The following is a 17,286-nucleotide window of genomic DNA, read 5'->3' as shown; positions in this document are numbered from 1 at the left end:
CCCTACTTTGGTACACAAAAAAGATATGGCCTACAAAACCTAGGAGAAAAGAAATGGAAGAAAACCTAGGAGAAAAGAAATGGAAGAAAACCTAGGAACTGTGACCGAATGGGGCAACCAGGATGCCCCGGGGAAGAATTCGGGGGCCGAGGGGAGCTGGCATACATCAAGCCTGCGTGTGAGCCCCTCTCTGGGGTCTATATCCCGGTTCTCCTTCTTGCAGGAAAAGTCCCCCCGAATTTCCCACTGGCCACAGGGAGGAAGAATCCGAGCGGAGGGAGGCAAGAAGTCCACGGTCCCACGGTTCCGAGGTCCCCCGGTTCCGAGGTCTGGCGCTCGGCCCCTGCCGTCTGCTAGCACTGCAGCAGAAAGGTATTGCTCATCACCATGGGAGGCCAGCAGCGGGATGTCGACAGTGTGGACGTCATCAATTGTCTTGCTGAGGCCCAGAGTGCTTTAAGGACCTGCCAAGGCCACTTCCCCAGAATCTGCCCAGCTTGGGCTCCTGGTGCCCAAAAACCCAGGGGCGGCCAGGTGTGAGAAAGAAACCACCTCCTTGGAGGGAGATGGGCCTGGTGTTCTCCCTTCTCTGCTCTGTGCACATCTGGGTTCCATGAAGCTTGAAAATTAAGCTCAAGTTAAGCTCTCTGTGGCAGACAGGGTTCCAGGCCCAGGGGAGGGGCAATGCTGCCCAGCACTGACTCTGGGCACCAGGCAATGTCGAAGCATGGACCTTCAGGGTCAGCCTTGCACCCGGGCCACACAGCAAGCCTCTTCCAAGACCCACCATGATCTCTGCCAGCAGGCCCTGAGGGATGGCTCCCCAGGCCAGCCAGTGGGAGAAACAGAAAAACCCCAGCGATTCTACAGAAGGAGCATCCCCTCGGCTTCAGCCCAGCAGGAATTAGTCTGCTCCATCTAGACAGTCAAAGCTGCCAGCCCAGCTAGGGCACTTCAGGGAGCGGAAAAGGTCGGATGCTCAGACCGAGGGTCGGGAGTGTGGATTTCCTCTTTCTGATATGGTCAAGGGAAGGAGGGCCACTGGCAGACGCATCCGGCAGGCGCTGCCGCAGGGGCGACAAAGTCCTCGACGGCCAGAGAGGGGAGGGGCAGCCACCCCGCCTCTGCACATGCACTGCCCCTCCACAGACAGCATCAAAGAATGACGGCCAGACACTGTCACCATGGGGAAGGTCACATGTGGGTCAGTGCCGGCAGCACGGGAAGGGAGTGACCTATTTCCAAGGCCCATTCAGGAACCTCCCTGCAAACCCAGACGTCTGACGCAGCCAGACAACAAAGGACAGGGGGCTGGGGGGGAGGGCTGGAGGTGTCTGATGGTGCAACGCGGCACGCCCCTCCATCACGGGGGCCGCCCACCGCTGCAGCCCGGCCTGCTGACCATCGGAGGGGCCGGACGGTGTGTACACCCCCGCCTGCATTAGCTCTCCTCACCCTCCGGGTTATTCTGCCACTTTTTATACTCCGTGGAACCAGAGGCGGTCCTGGCCTCTCCAGAATTCGGCCCAGGACCTCAGAAGCACATCTCTCCCCGGCATATATGCCACTTCTCACAAGGCTCTGAGAAACATGTGTCACCCTGGGTCTTATTCGTAGAAACCCCTTCTCGATCAACATCAAGTCAGGACTTTGAAATCCCACTTTGCCAAGAGGTCGAATCACGATACAAACTGGGGAAGAATAACAAACGGGAATCTGTTGGCAACTTGTGGACGGGAGAGACAGGCATGGGCTTCGGAGTTGACAACCCGGAGTTCAAATCCCAGCTCTGACCCCTCCCCAGCTATGACCTGAGATGTTCTGGGCCTCAGTTTCCCCAGCTGTAAAACAAGGACAATAGCCATCTGTCTCACAGGGACAGTTTGAGGGTTGGATGATGCTGGGACACATGCATCCCAGTGCCTGGTACACACCGAGCGCTCGCTAACGACAAGCTACAGAAGTAGGGCCAAGACAAAGAAGAAGGAGCCCAGGCACCAGGGACTGAGCCCCAAGGGTCTGGGTCGTTAATAAAGAGCCACTCATGACCCTCACAGGACGGGAGCTCAGGAAGAGCAGGTCCTGAAATCCCCTGCCTGACGCTATTCCTAGGTGTGAGTTACCCGGGCTGGCCTTCGCCCACCTGTGAAACGGACTCCTCGTGGCTGCTCCCCCAGAGGGTGAGAGGCTGTAGTGAATACATGAACAGCGAGGGCCCAGGACAGGGCCACGGAGTGAACACTTGGTCAGCAGCGCCCACTGGCACTGATCTTGCTGCTGCTGCCGCATCCCCAGCCCCACTCTGCCCAGAGACTGTCCCCCAAGGTACCCGCTGCGGCTGAACAAACCTCTCCCATGAACTCGGCAATGGCCCCTGGCCAGGACAATGCCCCCGTTCCTGTCTCTCACGACTCAGCGTGATTTCGCATCGTAACATCGCTGAGATCAGGCTGGTGTTGAAGTCCAGGGCTCGTTACAGGTACAATCAGAGGCTCACTACAGAATGCTGAATCCTCCTCTCGATGGGTCACAGACGTGACGCAACACAGCATCAACGAGCGGCCCGTGTCTGTCTCCCGCACTGGCTCATGAGCTTCTGGAACAGCTCTCTTACCCATTTTTGGCTGAAGAGTCAGTGTTCACTAAAGGTCTGAGAACCGAACTGCTGAAACACCTCTCTCTCGGGTACCAAGGGGATGCCTAACAGGTCGGCGGAGTTTAGATCAAGTGCAGGGCCTGCTCCCCCCTGAGAAAGGGCCCAGGTACTTGGAGGCCATTCTGTGCCATCCAGGATATTTGGAATGCCACTAAACACACACATGCTTTCCTTGTCAAGACTTCTGGCTTCACCCTCCATGTACCACTAACCCAGAAACTCGACACTCTAAAGAATTGGCTAAGCCCAAGGGATGCAAATGTTTAAGGTCCACTGCCTGTGATGCCTCTGTAGACTAAACTGAGGAGGTTTAAGAGCTTTTTCCAGCTGTGTGTGTGTGTGTGTGTGTGTGTGTGTGTGTGTGTGTGTGTGTGTGTGTGTGGAAGAAGGTTCAAAAGAAAATAGGACTATTTCCAGTACCTGTAATTACACTGCTACCGGTCCCACTGCCTTGGCCTGGGGAGGGGGTCAGAGACTCAGGAATTGAGACGTGAACGGAGCAGAGGAGAAGCAAGATGACTATTTGTAAAGGTGAGGACGGTCTTCCACTGGAGCCTGACCCCTCCCGGTCACGCCAATCTTTCATGAGCAGAGCTGCCTGTAATTCTGTTCCACGAAAACCAGCCACGGTGGGAGGTGTGGCTTCAAAAACACCAGTGATATAAATGAAAAGTCCCCACGAGGAAACAAGAGACACGGAGCCCACCATCCAGGGCACCGTCAAAAGGAAGGGCGTGATCAGTGGGAGTGCGGGGCAGCCACACAGGGGTGCAGTCAGCCCCTAGAGCCGGGATAAAGTGATGGCTGAAAACGAGTCCACTGATTCAGCCCCATCGTGTTCCACGCACTGTCTTAGGTGCCAGGCTGCCTAAGTAGGTAGATGGAGCCCCCGCCCTCGTGGAGACAGACAGTCCAAAGAATCTGAGCTAATATGAGCTGATTAGATCAAGGATGCTAACTTTCCCATGGCCAGTGAAGAGGCTGCCTAGCTCATTCATTCATTCATTCATGCCTCCAACAAGTTCCCACTGAGGCCCCACCAGGTCCCAGCCAGTGCGCTAGGCAGGCACCAGGACCTGACCATAACCAAGATCTCGCCCTGGAGGGTGTTTCAGGGGCTCCCACCACATCCCCCAAGATGCCCACGGCCCCTCCTGGATTCCTTAGAAACCCCAAGGCCCAGCTCTGTATCACCAGTTCCCAGGGTGACATGGGGTGAATCCACCTGGCTGGGGGAGGGAGGGAGGGAGGGAGGGAGGGAGGGAGGAGGTGTTACAGGTGGACCCTGAAGACAGAGATGCACCCAACATACAGAGGGCAGTCCTGGCCGAGAAACAATAATGGTTAGTTATCACCCTCCAATCTATCTTATTGCTGCTATAACCTCCCTGCCTAGAACAATGGCCAGGACATAGCGGGTGCTCAGTAAATATTTATAGAAGGAGGTTTCCGCCATGTAAATTTAAGAGGGAGGCAAAGAGAAACCAAAGATGGGTGGGGGGGCGGTGCCCAGAAACAGTGAGAAACAGACACCAACCTGGACATCTGGAAGCCTTGGCAGAGAACTCTGGCCCTGTCCTGAGCAGGTAAGTCTGGCTTACCTTCCAAAAGAAGTCACCCAACCCAATGGGCTTGAAGTATGCATTCCTCTCCACCCTTCTGAGAGTCCTACCTCCAACTCCAGGACCAGGCAGGCAGGTGGCCAGCCCAGGGCAAGGCCCAGCCAGGGTCCTCCCAGGAGGTCTGGGGGTGGATGCTTGGGGACAGGAAAGGCGGAGAGGCAGCAGCTCAGGTGGCCAAAGGACCAGCGGGTGTGGACTCAGGAGGTCGCTCCAACTGGGCTGTCCTGTCTCCGCCCACCAGGCTGGACAGTGCTTTGAAGCCCCGCCCTTCGAGAAGTGGCCCTACCAACATCACCCCCGACCCAAACCACACCAGACACGCCTGGGCCTGGGGGGAGCCTGCACGTCAAAGCCCCAGAAAATCCATCACCCGCTGCCACTGAAATCCAGCTGTGCTCTGCTCCTTCCCGGCCCCTGCGACCCCCTCTCTGATCCGGGCGGACACCTGAGGCCTTCTCCCCACTCACAATCAGCCTCGCAGGCCAGGACTTCACCAAGCTCCTAACCCCGGGCGGCCCCCACCTCCTCCCCAACTTCAGAGGGGGACAGCGTCAGCCCGGGGTCCCGAGGGGGGAGGGGGCTGCACTGTCCTTGTCCTTCCAGGTGGCCTCCTCTCCTGCAGTCCAAGGCCCCAGGTGAGGAGTAGCCACTGGGGGTGAAGCCCTGCCCTGAGGGAGGCGCGGCGTGTCCCACGGGCAAGGCGAGCGGCACCTGGCCGTGGTGGCCCCGTCCGTCTCTCTCGCCAGCCTGCCGGGCCCACAGTCTGCCTGCAGCCCACGTGCCGCTGCTGCTTGGTGTCCGCCCTGCGCTGTCCGCTCAGCTCCCACCTCCCAGTTCCTACCTACCGCCTTATGATTATAGCTCACGTGACTGTCCCCACCACGGACGGAAAATCCTCAGGGGTCCCTGCTGTGTCCAGAGCGCAGTGGAGACACTGACCTGGGCAAGCCGTCCGAACTGCCAGACGACCAAAGATCAATTCTCTGAATGAAGGACACAACGGCCTCCGAGGCAGCAGCCACAGGTAATTAAGTCCTTCCTTTCGTCCTCGTGATGAGCCTCACGCCCATTCTTACACACGTGTAAACTGAGGCTCAAGGAGGCTGAGTCACCTCTCCAGGACGAAAGCCAGAATCAAAACTCATGGTCTTCCCAGGCTGCTGGAAGCCGGACAGCAGAGGCGGGGGTGGCCTTGCGGACAAACAGGAACATGGCCGGAGGGCCCCGTGTCCTACCTCCTGTCCCACCGCTGCCTGGAGATGCGCTGCCTCAGGCAGGGCCTACACAGCTGGGGAGGGAGCACGAGGAGGCAGGGGCCACAGGGAACGGACTGCATGGGCAGCGCAGACCCAGCGGGGCCAGACTCGGGGAGGCACGCACGGCCGCCCCCTGGCCGAGGACCAGGGGCATCAAGGGCCTCTGGGTTCCCACGTCCATCTTCACCCCTCACCGCATCAACCCAGACCCCCGGGCTCCGCCCTCACCAGGCCACAGGAAGCGCCGGTTCCCCACCGCCCAACATATACACACACATACACATGCATCTTCCCGGAAAGGAAGAGGGAGAACAGAGGCTTCCTGTGGTCCCCACCTGGCTGTCAGGGGTGCGACCTTCCACAGCATCCCCTGGCTCCCCGCTGGCTCCCGGGGGACGCTTGGTCAGACCCTCCCACCCACCCCGGACGCTCCAGGACAGGCCCGGGGCACCGGGAAGTCCCAGAAGAGCCTGGGCGCAAAAACCCAACAACGGTTGGGACTCCCCTCAGGCCTTCGCCTGTGTCCCCGCTTCCTGTCTGTGCGACCAGGGCAGGACGGAGCCCGGCATATGGACAGAGGCCGGAAGGTCAATGGAGAATAAAAAGCATCCACCCGAGAAGCCCGCACATCTGTGAGGGCTCAAAAAAACGTCGGTCCCCTTTTGCCACAGGAAATCAGCTACACGCGGCTTCTAAACCGTCTTTTCCCACACAGCGGCCTGAAAATCTCTACCCCACACCTGCACATGTGCACGCACGCACACACACACTTCACCCCTTCACCTCTTGACTTGTGACAGCGATGAGTTTGTATTCTGTCTTCCACCCTGGATCCTGGACAAATTACTCAGCTTCTTAGAGCCTCAGTTCCCACATCTATAAAAACACCTAAACTGAAATACCAGACACCTAATACCAGACACAAAATACCAGACACCTGAAGTGAAAACCCTGGAGTCCTGTTGATTTTGATGATGGTATTTATTAAGCGCTTACTGCACACTGGGGACCATCTAAGCTCCTAAGCATATGCACAACCCCTGCCACCAGTGAAAGATCACTTCCCTTCTTCCTTTCCTTTTCTCTCTCTAGTTCTTACACATCTGAAGGGCCAGCTTCAGTGTCACCTCCTCCAGGGAGTCTTCCTGGATTCGCCTTCTGACCTCATCAAAATCCTCCAGAACTCCACTCACCTCTCATTGCCTTTATTACCCGATGCCTAACACGATATTGTTTGACAGTTATCAGTATATTTGCCCTTTTTCCCTTCCAGAAAGCACACGGAGCAAGCTCTCAAAGGCCAGGATTAAGGATTGTAAATTCCAAGGCATGTTCCCTCCTCGGAGCAGGAAAGCCCATGGGTGGTAAGGCCCCACCCCACCTCAGGCCTTGGAGCCCAGTTAGAGAAAGGACAGCACCTGGCAGTTCACCCATGTCAACCCATTCCAGCCATGGTGTCCTCTGACACCCCCCTTTCACAGATGGGAAACTGAGGCCCAGGTCAGAGAGGCAGGAAGTACCACAGCAGGACTCTGGCCACCTCTGTCTGACTCCGAAGCCAGGTTCATAACTGCTCCAGCCCCTGCATCCAGACTAGATGCGGCTTCTGGGGCGGCATCCCCCAGAGAAGAAACCATGGGCCAGAGACACCAGCCAGCAGAGCGCCTGCGTTTGTGCTCTGAGGCACAGGGACACGTGTGGGCTCTGAGATCCCCGAACGCTCCCAGACCTGCTGGGAAACAGCAACTTCTCTGAGGACCTGGATGGCCCTTCCACTGATCAGCCCCTTTGCCATAGCCCATGCCCCCTCACCATCTGGCATGGCAGGAGCCCCAGGACCCCACCTCAATGCGAGTCTGCTCTGCTTGGCCAGTGGCCACGCCAAACTGGCATGCAGACATTACACGGTGGAGCCTGTGTGGGCAGACACACACACACACACACACACACACACACACACACACACACCCCTTGCCCCTGGGGGCTGCCTCTCAACCCTTTCCCAGAAGAATCTACTGTGACTGGACACACCACCATCTCCAACTCACCTGAAGCAGGTGGCCTGGCCATCTGGGCAGTGTCTCTTTCCCAGGCCCAGTCCCTTGGGAGATGCAGCCAGCCCCAGGGCAGGCGAGGACGGCTGTCTCACCTGGCACCTTCCCCAGGTGCCCCTCCCCGACCCTGTGGGACAGGGCTGAACGGGGAAGAGGCTGCAGGACCCGGTGGCCGCTGCACCTCCCTGACCTCCCGCACCTGGTCCCCACTGGTAAATGACTAAGCGATTTCCACCTCGGAGCCCGCCTGGCAAGAGGCCCCGCTGGCTGCGGACCGGCACCAGGATGCCCGGAGCCACACGCAGTAAACCCATAACTGGTGAGTCCTCTTCTTGGGAAAGAAAACCCCCTCCATGTTTTGTTTTGTTTTGTTTTCCCCTTAAATGAAACAAATCCACCCACGTAGTTACTGGAAACTCAAGCATGTGAAACTGAACCGTTTGCAAAGAGAATTAGTCAGCAACCTTGTGAGCAGAGGAGCCGTCCCTCTGTGGGTGGAACTGCCCATGCTCTCCAGGTTCCTGTCCAGAAGGAACAGGGAAGTAGGGCAGCATTGATCTCCATGCCAGGTTCTCCAAAGTCCAGGTGATGCCCTGGGGGTGGGTCAGCATGAATGCCTCGCCATTCGAGGGTGAGTCCACTGGCACCGGGTGGAGGGTGAAACGCACTTCTCACTACCGTACACGGGCAATGGTGATGAGCCCAGGCTCAGGGTCAGGCTCACTTCCAAATCCCACCCCCTCCAGTGAGTTGAACTGCCGGGTCTCAGTTTCCTCATCTGTAAAATGAGGATTACAGAACGTGCCAGGTGCATTGTCAGATCGCCAGAGACAATCTAGGGGAAGTTCTTTGTGCCTGGCGCTAGAGAGGCAGCCGTAAATGCTGACTCTTGAGAAGGTGCCTTTTGTTGGGGAGCTAAGGAGGGCACCGATGTGACTGTCTTAGGGTCTGTCCCGTGGAGCTCTGTCCCTCTTGGTGCAGTGGAATTTGCTGAGCTAGTTCCCAGCCCTGCTGCTTTATCCAGGCTGTAGCACAGCCAAGTGGGAACTGGGACAGATCAGGTGCCAGCAGGTACAGGTCTAGTCCCAGAGCCCTAAGCCCCAAACTGGGGACTTCCCTGGTGGCGCAGTAGTTAAGAATCCGCCTGCCAATGCAGGGGACACAGGTTCAAGTCCTGGTCCAGGAAGATCCCACATGCCACGGAGCAACTAAGCCCATGCGCCACAACTACTGAGCCTGCGCTCTAGAGCCCGTGAGCCACAACTACTGAGCCTGCACTCTAGAGCCCACAAGCCACAACTACTGAGGCCACGTGCTGCAACTACTGAAGCCCGTGTGCCTAGAGCCTGTGCTCTGCAGCAAGAGAAGCCACCGCAACGAGAAGCCCGCGCACTGCAACCAAGAGTAGCCCCCGCTCTCTGCAACTAGAGAAAGCTGGCTCGCAGCAACGAAGACCCAACGCAGCCAAAAATAAGTAAATAAATAAGCCCCAAGCTGTGTGACTCCACTGGGTTCCTTGGCCCTGCCCCTCTCATCTGTACAGAAAGGGCACATTCTATTCTGTGTTGTTTCTTTAAGAACAAACAAACAAAAAACCCACTACGTTATTCAAGTTATTTGCCTACTTAAAAAAAAAAAATCTGGATGCCTGGCTTCTCTTAGGGGAGAAAGAAGTGGACGCTATAGTGCCCTGGACTCCACATCTCTGGGTAGGAGAGGCCCCTGCTTCTACAGGACACACGCATGCTTTTTGCCACAGTCCTCATTCCGCCCTATAGCCTTCCACTGGCTGCTTCATTTGTAGCTCTTTCCTGGGGCCATCTGAGTTTGTGACCCAGTTTAAAACCCTAATTTTATTTAGGAGCACAACCTCAGCCACTTGTCACTGGAAATATCTACAGGAAGTGTCCCTTGGGAAGGTAATTAAAGTCTGATGCTTAAGGCTGATTTTTTCTCAGAGAAAAACATGACAATGTAAGAAGACTTATGCCCCACTGTGGCCAGGGGAAACCCAGCAAGGGGGCAGTAGTCTGCTGAAATTCTTTATGGGATTTACTAGAAAAAGAGCAGGAGCGTGTGTCCAGGGTCCTGTCCTTCACCGCCCGAACTTCCCTCCCTCTCCTTTGGCTTCTGAAGCCAAAGAGGGCTCACTCTTCGGATCTCGCCCCTCTGGGTGTGCAGAAGGTGGGCAGTGGGTCAAGACGCTGACAAGGACCCTTTAGGAGGGTTCCAGGACAGCCGCTCCCAGGACGGGGAGCCCCCAGTTTTCCGAGCTGGGGAACTATTTCGTTTATTTAAGGGGGCAGGAGAGAGAGGATTCAGCAGACACGGCTGAGCCTACTCACAGCTCAGCAGAGACACTTAAACTGTCTAGTGGACGTATGAGGATATTTTCAAGTTGTCTGGGTCCCTCCTGGAGGGAGAAGTCAAGACTCAGGATCTCCCGTTTCCCTGCCTCACCAATGACACTTGGCAAATTCAGCCTCCACTGCAAAGGGCCATGCCATGGCGACACAGCAGGGCGAGGCTGGACCTGCCTCGACCCCGCGTTGCAGCATCACGTGAACCCGTTCTCCCCTCCTTGTCTTGACTCTCGTGCCCCCTCCACCTGGGGCACCCTTCGTGGGCCCTTTCCTTTGCTTGGCTAAGGCTTCTCTCCTCCAGAAAGGTTTCTCCCCCACCATCCCCCCGGAGCACCCCAGGCACACCCGTATCGCAGAACTGCCACTGTGCGGTCTCCCGGTGACTGCTGCCTCCTGACCCACTCACCATCCCCGCCAGGTCAGGAGCCTCCCCACGCCCTGAGGCCATGTGGGGCAGTGATTCAGAGCAGAGCACAGACTGGGTCTGCGTCCAGCTCGACTTCTTGGCTCTGTGTGATCCCAGGCAAATGATGTGATGTTTTATGTGTGCTTCAGTTTTCCCATCTGTAAAATGGGCATAATAACCCCCACTCAACGGGGTTCTTGGGAGCAGTATAAGTCAATGCACGGAAAGTGCCGAGAACGATGCCTGGAACATAGATGCTCAGTAAACATTAAGCAAACTGGTCTAAACACAGGAGGAAAGAGTGGCCCATGTGCGCACGTCTGCTGGGGATACGCACAGCCTCGAGCCCGGTTTGAGCAACTGGCACTCACTGTCCCTGGTCACCTCACCTTGGTATCCTCCACACAGCCCCAAACTCCACCTGAGCAACTTTCAATAGGTTCTTTCCAAAACCGCACTGCTTCCGTGAGATGACAAGACGTGAGGTCGTCCAGTCCGCAAAACTCAGCTCATGAGCTGCTTGCCCAAGAAACCTCCATGATCGTACCTGCCTACATCGCTACCAGCACTTACGGACTCAGGAAAACTGCAATCCCCCTACCTCGGTTCCCACCTGCAGAGAAATGAATCCTGCATTAGCTCCTACGGTCTACACTCTGAGCCTCGAAGAGACAGCCTCCCACTGCTACAATATCCAGAAAGGTTGGGTACTACCTGCTTTGTCTTACAAAAAGTTCAGGGGAAGCAGTTACACCAACACAACACTTGGTCCTCAAGAGGCTCCCCGTGACTGAAGAAGGGAAAGCCAGCCCCACTTTTCTACTTTGTCTGAACACAGCTATTTTCTCTGGCTAGGATGGAAGTGTGGTTCAATCCAAGGAGAAAAGTCCCCATAGAGGCTCCAAACCCACCATCCTGGGAAGAAAACAGAGATCCCATCCTCAAACCCATAACATGGTGTGCCCAACACCACATCTTGTGCCCAACACGTGGTAACTCGGGCAGAACCAACTTGGGCGCTGCAGCTCACCCTGGTCCCGACCTTTATCTATTCCTACAGGTTTACTGACGCATGTTGCGGGGAGGGCAGAGGCAGGACTGGGTGGGAGAAGACCACCCCTAATCTGCCTCTAGGAGAGTGGCCCCCAAAATTATTTTTAGCAGCTCCATGATTTTCCCCCCAAATTAAGCCTCGTACAAAACTCCACCCCGCTCAAGAAAAAAGAAAAGAAAAAAGTTGAAGTGCTCCGTTCAAATGGCCTGTCTCCCTGCTCTGTGTGGCATCCCTGAGGCTCTGCAGGAAATCGGGGGCTGGGGAGGTGGTGTCCACACAGGCATGCACAGCCTTCCGAGCAGGGGGTCCCGGAACGCCCAGTGCCCCTTGTCAGAGCCACCGAGGAAACAAGAGCACAGTTTTAACCCCCCAAAGCACGAGAGCCCCATCTGACCCTCCTGGGGCTCCGTTGTCATCCCTCAGCGCAATCTGTCCAGAAAGGAGGATGTCTCCTGCGCACAGCTGAGCCTAATGATCAGGTGGTGCCCACTGCCAGTGTGATGCAGAAGCGGGGCTCCAGACACTGGCCTCTGCTCTTACCTGTGTTCAAATTTTTCCATTAGGACTGCCCTGGTGGCGCAGTGGTTAAGAATCCACCTGCCAATGCAGGGGACATGGGTTCAAGCCCTGGTCCGGGAAGATCCCACATGCTGCAAAGCAACTAAGCCCGTGTGCCACAACTACTGAGCCCACGTGCTGCAACTACTGAAGCCTGTGTACCTAGAGCCCGTGCTCCGCAGCAAGAGAAGCCACCACAATGAGAAGCCCGCACACCGCAACTAAGAGTAGCCCTCGCGCGTCGCAACTAGAGAAAGCCCGCATGCAGCAACGAAGACCCAACGCAACCAAAATTAAATAAATTTATTTAAAAAAATTTTTTTCCATTAAAAAATACATGTAAACACTGACTGCAAAGCAAAACCTCAGCAGAGTGAGACACCCTGGGGGTGCGGACGGGGGAAACACCCCAGTCATGGCTCAGGACTCAGCTCAGACACTGCTTCTGGGTCGGCGCTGTCTGGACACCTTCCAGTGCGGGCACTATGGCAGCCGAGACAGAGGGGGCATTCAGGGAAGACTGGTAAATGAGGAAGGAATTTAAAAACCCTTTATCCCAAGCTGTCTAGACACCCCTGAGAGTGACATAATGGTGAGGAAGATGGGCTTTCTGGGGCCTTGGAGGGCACAAGGCAGGGGGTGCGGGGCAAAGAGCCAAAGATATAAAATATACAAAACGGCTCAAAATTGGCCCAACTGCAAGGAATGGGCGGGGTGGGGGAAAGCCCTATCTTTTGACCCTCACACTTCTCCAAAGATGAGAAAGATTTTTTAAAGGAACCCTGACATTTATATGTAATTTATACGTAATTAGAACAGATTTCACATTGGTGTTGCCCCTAAAGATGCTCCTGCCAAGCTTCCCAGAGGCAGGGCAACCAGTCTCATTATAGCTTCTTAAAAGCTCCGAACTGAGACACTCAGACAAGCAAAACCCCTCCCTCCTCCAGAAATCCACAGAGGTGCCCCCAGCACTTGGCAGGGCCCCTCCCCTCCGAAAATCTGCCTTCCTCTGAATTTTCGGTTTCATCTTGGGGTTGCAGGAGGCGCCCTGGCATCAACCCAACAGGCAGATTCACCATCAAGGCCCATTTCCCGTGCGGCCTTCCCACCATGGGTGTGGGAGCTCACGGGGTCTCCCCATCGGCCCCCATTCCCGAGGGAAGGTGCGGGCCCACAGAGGCGCAGCACCACCCCAGCCAGAAACCCCAACCGCAGTCAGACCTGCAGCCAAATCGCCAAGCAGACGGTTGATGGTCGGCCCAGTGGGCACCCAGTGCATCCAGGCAAAAGGACCGGGGCGCTGACCTGATGCTCCTAAGAGGCACCGGTCAGAGCGCTGACCCCACAGCAAAGGGAGACAAAGTGTCTTGTTTGTGTGCGCTTCACAGCAGCAATGTTTGGGGCAAATGGGGGCAGGGATGCAAGGTCACCCCACACCCACTGACAACCCCTGGACCCGGCATTCGGGGCTCCCTCCCACACAGCAGCCTTCCCGTGATCCTCCTCGTGACAGCCAGTCCGTCCTCCTCGGGGTCACTCTGTGAAAACCCCCAGCCTAGAGCAAACCCTTCTGGACAGCCACAGGAGGCCCCCTGCACCCACTCAGCACACCTGGCAACAAGCTAGTGTTTCCTGCACACACCTGTCATCTCTACCTGCTCGACCCCAGCCTCTTGACAGCCCGGGGCTGCAGCCCACACCTCCAGCGTGACGTCTGGCAAAGATTAAGTGCCCAAGAGATGACGTGGTATGTTCAGCTGTCACAGTAGAAGGAACACAGCTGTGGATCAGGCCAACCTTCCATCATCCACGGAGCCGTGTCACCGCCGGCGGCACAGAAAATGCCTCTGACGCTCACTTTTCTCATCTGTAAATGGGGAGCTCATACCTGCTCACAGGTTGTTTGAAGGATGAGAAGTCCGTCTATGGCAGAAAGTACAGTGCCTGGCACATGGGAGGCATTCGATAAAAACTAAGACCATTTCTGGTAGAGTCATACACAGAGCAGACGGGAGTCAAGATACCCTCAACTAGGTGTTGGCCCAAGAATGGGAGGAAAAGGCGGGAAAATGTTGTCAGACGGCTCCTACAACTACAGGGCCAGTGTGCTCTCGGGCAGTGACGGCGCAAGTTTCCCTCCCCGCGCCCCCGCCCGGCCTCTGTGCCTGTCTACAAAGTGTCTCCTCACCCACAGTCATGGCACCATGGCCGAGGACCTAGTCAAGGGTGGACGTAGAGCAAATGGCCCCACCGTTCACGGAACTGGTCAGGGCATCACTGCCCCAAAGCAGGGCAGGAAGCTCTCGGTCACACCGCAGATGAGACAGAGACAGTCAGGTCTCAGAAAACTGGGAGGAAAGGGGAAGAGAAAGTGCCTGGCTAAAGCTGAAGCTCTGCTCCCAGACGGGCCAACAGGATTTGAAAGTGGTACCAAATTGCAACGCTGTCAGAGACCAATCCTGGAAACAGCTTCCACCCAGGGGCGGCGGGGGGAGAAGGAGCGCCACGACCCCCAGCCTCTGAGCTGGTCCACAAAGACACATGTGGCATCGCTGCCTGAGATGGGGTGGGGGTGGGGAGGGGGAGGTGCCCAAAGTGAGCCTGAGACCAGGTCACTCCCTGAAGGCCACGTCACGGGTTTAGGAATTCACCCTAAGAGCAACGGATGCTGTCGATGGGCTGTAAGAAGGAAGTTGACGTTGTCAGGTGCTCACTTTTAAAAGTTCACTGGAGGGACTTCCCTGGTGGTGCAGTGGTTAAGAATCCACCTGCCAATGCAGGGGACACGGATTCGATCCCTGGTCCAGGAAGATCCCACGTGCCGCAGAGTAACTAAGCCCGTGTGCCACAACTACTGAGCCCGCGTGCCGCAACTACTGAGCCCGTGTGCCGCAACTACTGAAGCCTACACGCCTAGAGCCTGTGCCCCGCAACAAGAGAAGCCACCACAATGAGAAGCCCGCATGCCACAACGAAGAGTAGCCCCTGCTCGCCGCAACTACAGAAAGCCCGTACGCAGCAACGAAGACCCAATGCAGCCAAATAAATTAATTAAAATAAATAAATAAATAAATGCCTGGTTTTAAAAAAAATGGAAAAAATGAGGAACAATGAAAAAGTTCACTGGCTGCAAGAGGGCAGTGGCTGGGTCTTTGGTGGCTATGGATACAGGGGGAAAGGCAGGTATCTGCAGTTTCCTGCTTCGTCCAGGTGAATGTTTTAAGACAAGCTCTTATTTCCACCTTTGAGTAGCCCCCAAGTGAGCCAGGAGGGGAAATCCAGCTTCCTTCTAGGGAACACTTCAATGTGCTGTGCCCAACATAATTAGCCAGAAGCCAGACACAAAAGGTCCCAGAGTGGATGATTCCATTTATAGGAAATGTACGGAATTGGCAAATCCATAGAGACAGAACGCCGAGTGGTGCTTGCCAGAGACTGGGGGAGGGGCACGGGAAGTGACTGCTTAATGGGTACAAGGTTTCTGTTTGGAATGAGAAAAACGTTCTAGAACTAGATGGAGGTGGGTGCACAGCATGGTGAATGTACTAAATGCCACTGAACTGCTCGCTTTAAAATGGTTAATTTTATGTTATGTGGACTTCACCTCAATTAAAAAAAAAACCCATAGGGGCTTCTCTGTGGGCGCAGTGGTTAAGAATCCGCCTGCCAATGCAGGGGACATGGGTCCGGGAAGATCCCACATGCTGTGGAGCAACTAAGCTGGTGCACCACAACTGCTGAGCCTGCGCTCTAGAGCCTGCGAGACACAACTGCTGAGCCTGCGAGCCACAACTACTGAGCCCGCGAGCCACAACTACAGAAGCCCGCATGCCTAGAGCCCGTGCTCTGCAACAAGAGAAGCCACCGTGGTGAGAAGCCTTCCCACCACAATGAAGAGTAGCCCCCGCTCGCCACGACTAAAGCCCACGCACAGCAACGAAGACCCAATGCAGCCAAAAATAAATAAATAAATTTAAAAAACCCCATAGTCAGCCAATATCACAGAGCACATCAGCATATGGAGACCTCTTGGAGTCTGGAGCCACCAATCCCATTTCTGTTGGGGGGGGTCACCATTTCCCCATAAACCCGGAGCCACTTCTGACTCTCATCAGCCCGCTACACCCTATGTATCAGGCCACAGGAGACGTGTGACCCTCTGGCCTGTCTCTCAGGCACTCGTTTCTGCTGCTTTCCTTCCTTGTGGCAGAGCTTGACGATGAAGGGCGTAGTCCCGGGAGAGCCAAGCTGCAGGGTTCAGCTCCCAGCTCCTGGGCAGCCCTGAACTCCTCTCAGTTTCCTCATCTGTAAAATGGGGCAGCACCTACCTGCCCTACAGGCCTCACTGACATTATGAAGACTGGGCGACTTCACGCACACACAGCCCCTGGGAGTGCACCCGCACAAGCCGGCCTCCATTAGGTGGCTATTGTGACCGTTCTCTGAGCCCAACCTATGCCTGCATTTATGCTGCCCTTCTCTACCTGATCTCTTGTGTGTGGCTCTTCCTACACTGGTGACTCCATCCCGTCCAAAGTGTCCAGCTTGGTGCTCAAGTGCCCCTAAGCCCATCCTGCCCATCCACCTGCCCTCACATCTCCCACACTCCCTCCCACCTCCACCTCCACTTCCCGCATCTGGGCTACAGGGGAGGAGGCATCCTGCAGGAAAACGGGTTCTCTTCCGACACACACACCAGTTCTGCTGTGCCCAGAGTCCTCTCCACGGTCAAAGTTTGCCTATTTATAGTGAGGACCTAATGAACAGACTGCAGCAGGGAGCAGCATCTGCCATGAGAGTCAGCCAAGCCAGAGCGCACCCTCCAGGTGCCTGCCCTGGGTCCCAGCCCCTGGACAGGAGCAGCCCCATGCCCTCCCCCTCCCCGTGGGAGCAGCCCCATGTCCTCCCCCTCCCCATGGGAGCAGCCCCATGTCCTCGTCTTCCCCATGGGAGCAGCCCCATGTCCTCCCCCTCCCCGTGGGAGCAGCCCCCATGTCCTCCCCCTCCCCGTGGGAGCATCCCCCATGTCCTCCCCCTCCCCATAAGCATCCCCCATGTCCTCCCCCTCCTCATGGGAGCATCCCCCATGTCCTCCCCCTCCCCATAAGCATCCCCCATGTCCTCCCCCTCCCCATAAGCATCCCCCAATGTCCTCCCCCTCCCCATGGGAGCATCCCCCATGTCCTCCCCCTCCCCATAAGCATCCCCCATGTCCTCCCCCTCCCCGTGGGAGCATCCCCCATGTCCTCCCCCTCCCCATAAGCATCCCCCATGTCCTCCCCCTCCCCATAAGCATCCCCCAACGTCCTCCCCC

The sequence above is a fragment of the Phocoena phocoena genome, chromosome 1 (assembly GCF_963924675.1).
Source record: "Phocoena phocoena chromosome 1, mPhoPho1.1, whole genome shotgun sequence".
NCBI classification, from domain to species: Eukaryota; Metazoa; Chordata; class Mammalia; order Artiodactyla; family Phocoenidae; genus Phocoena; species Phocoena phocoena.
This window is presented reverse-complemented; position numbering follows the sequence as displayed.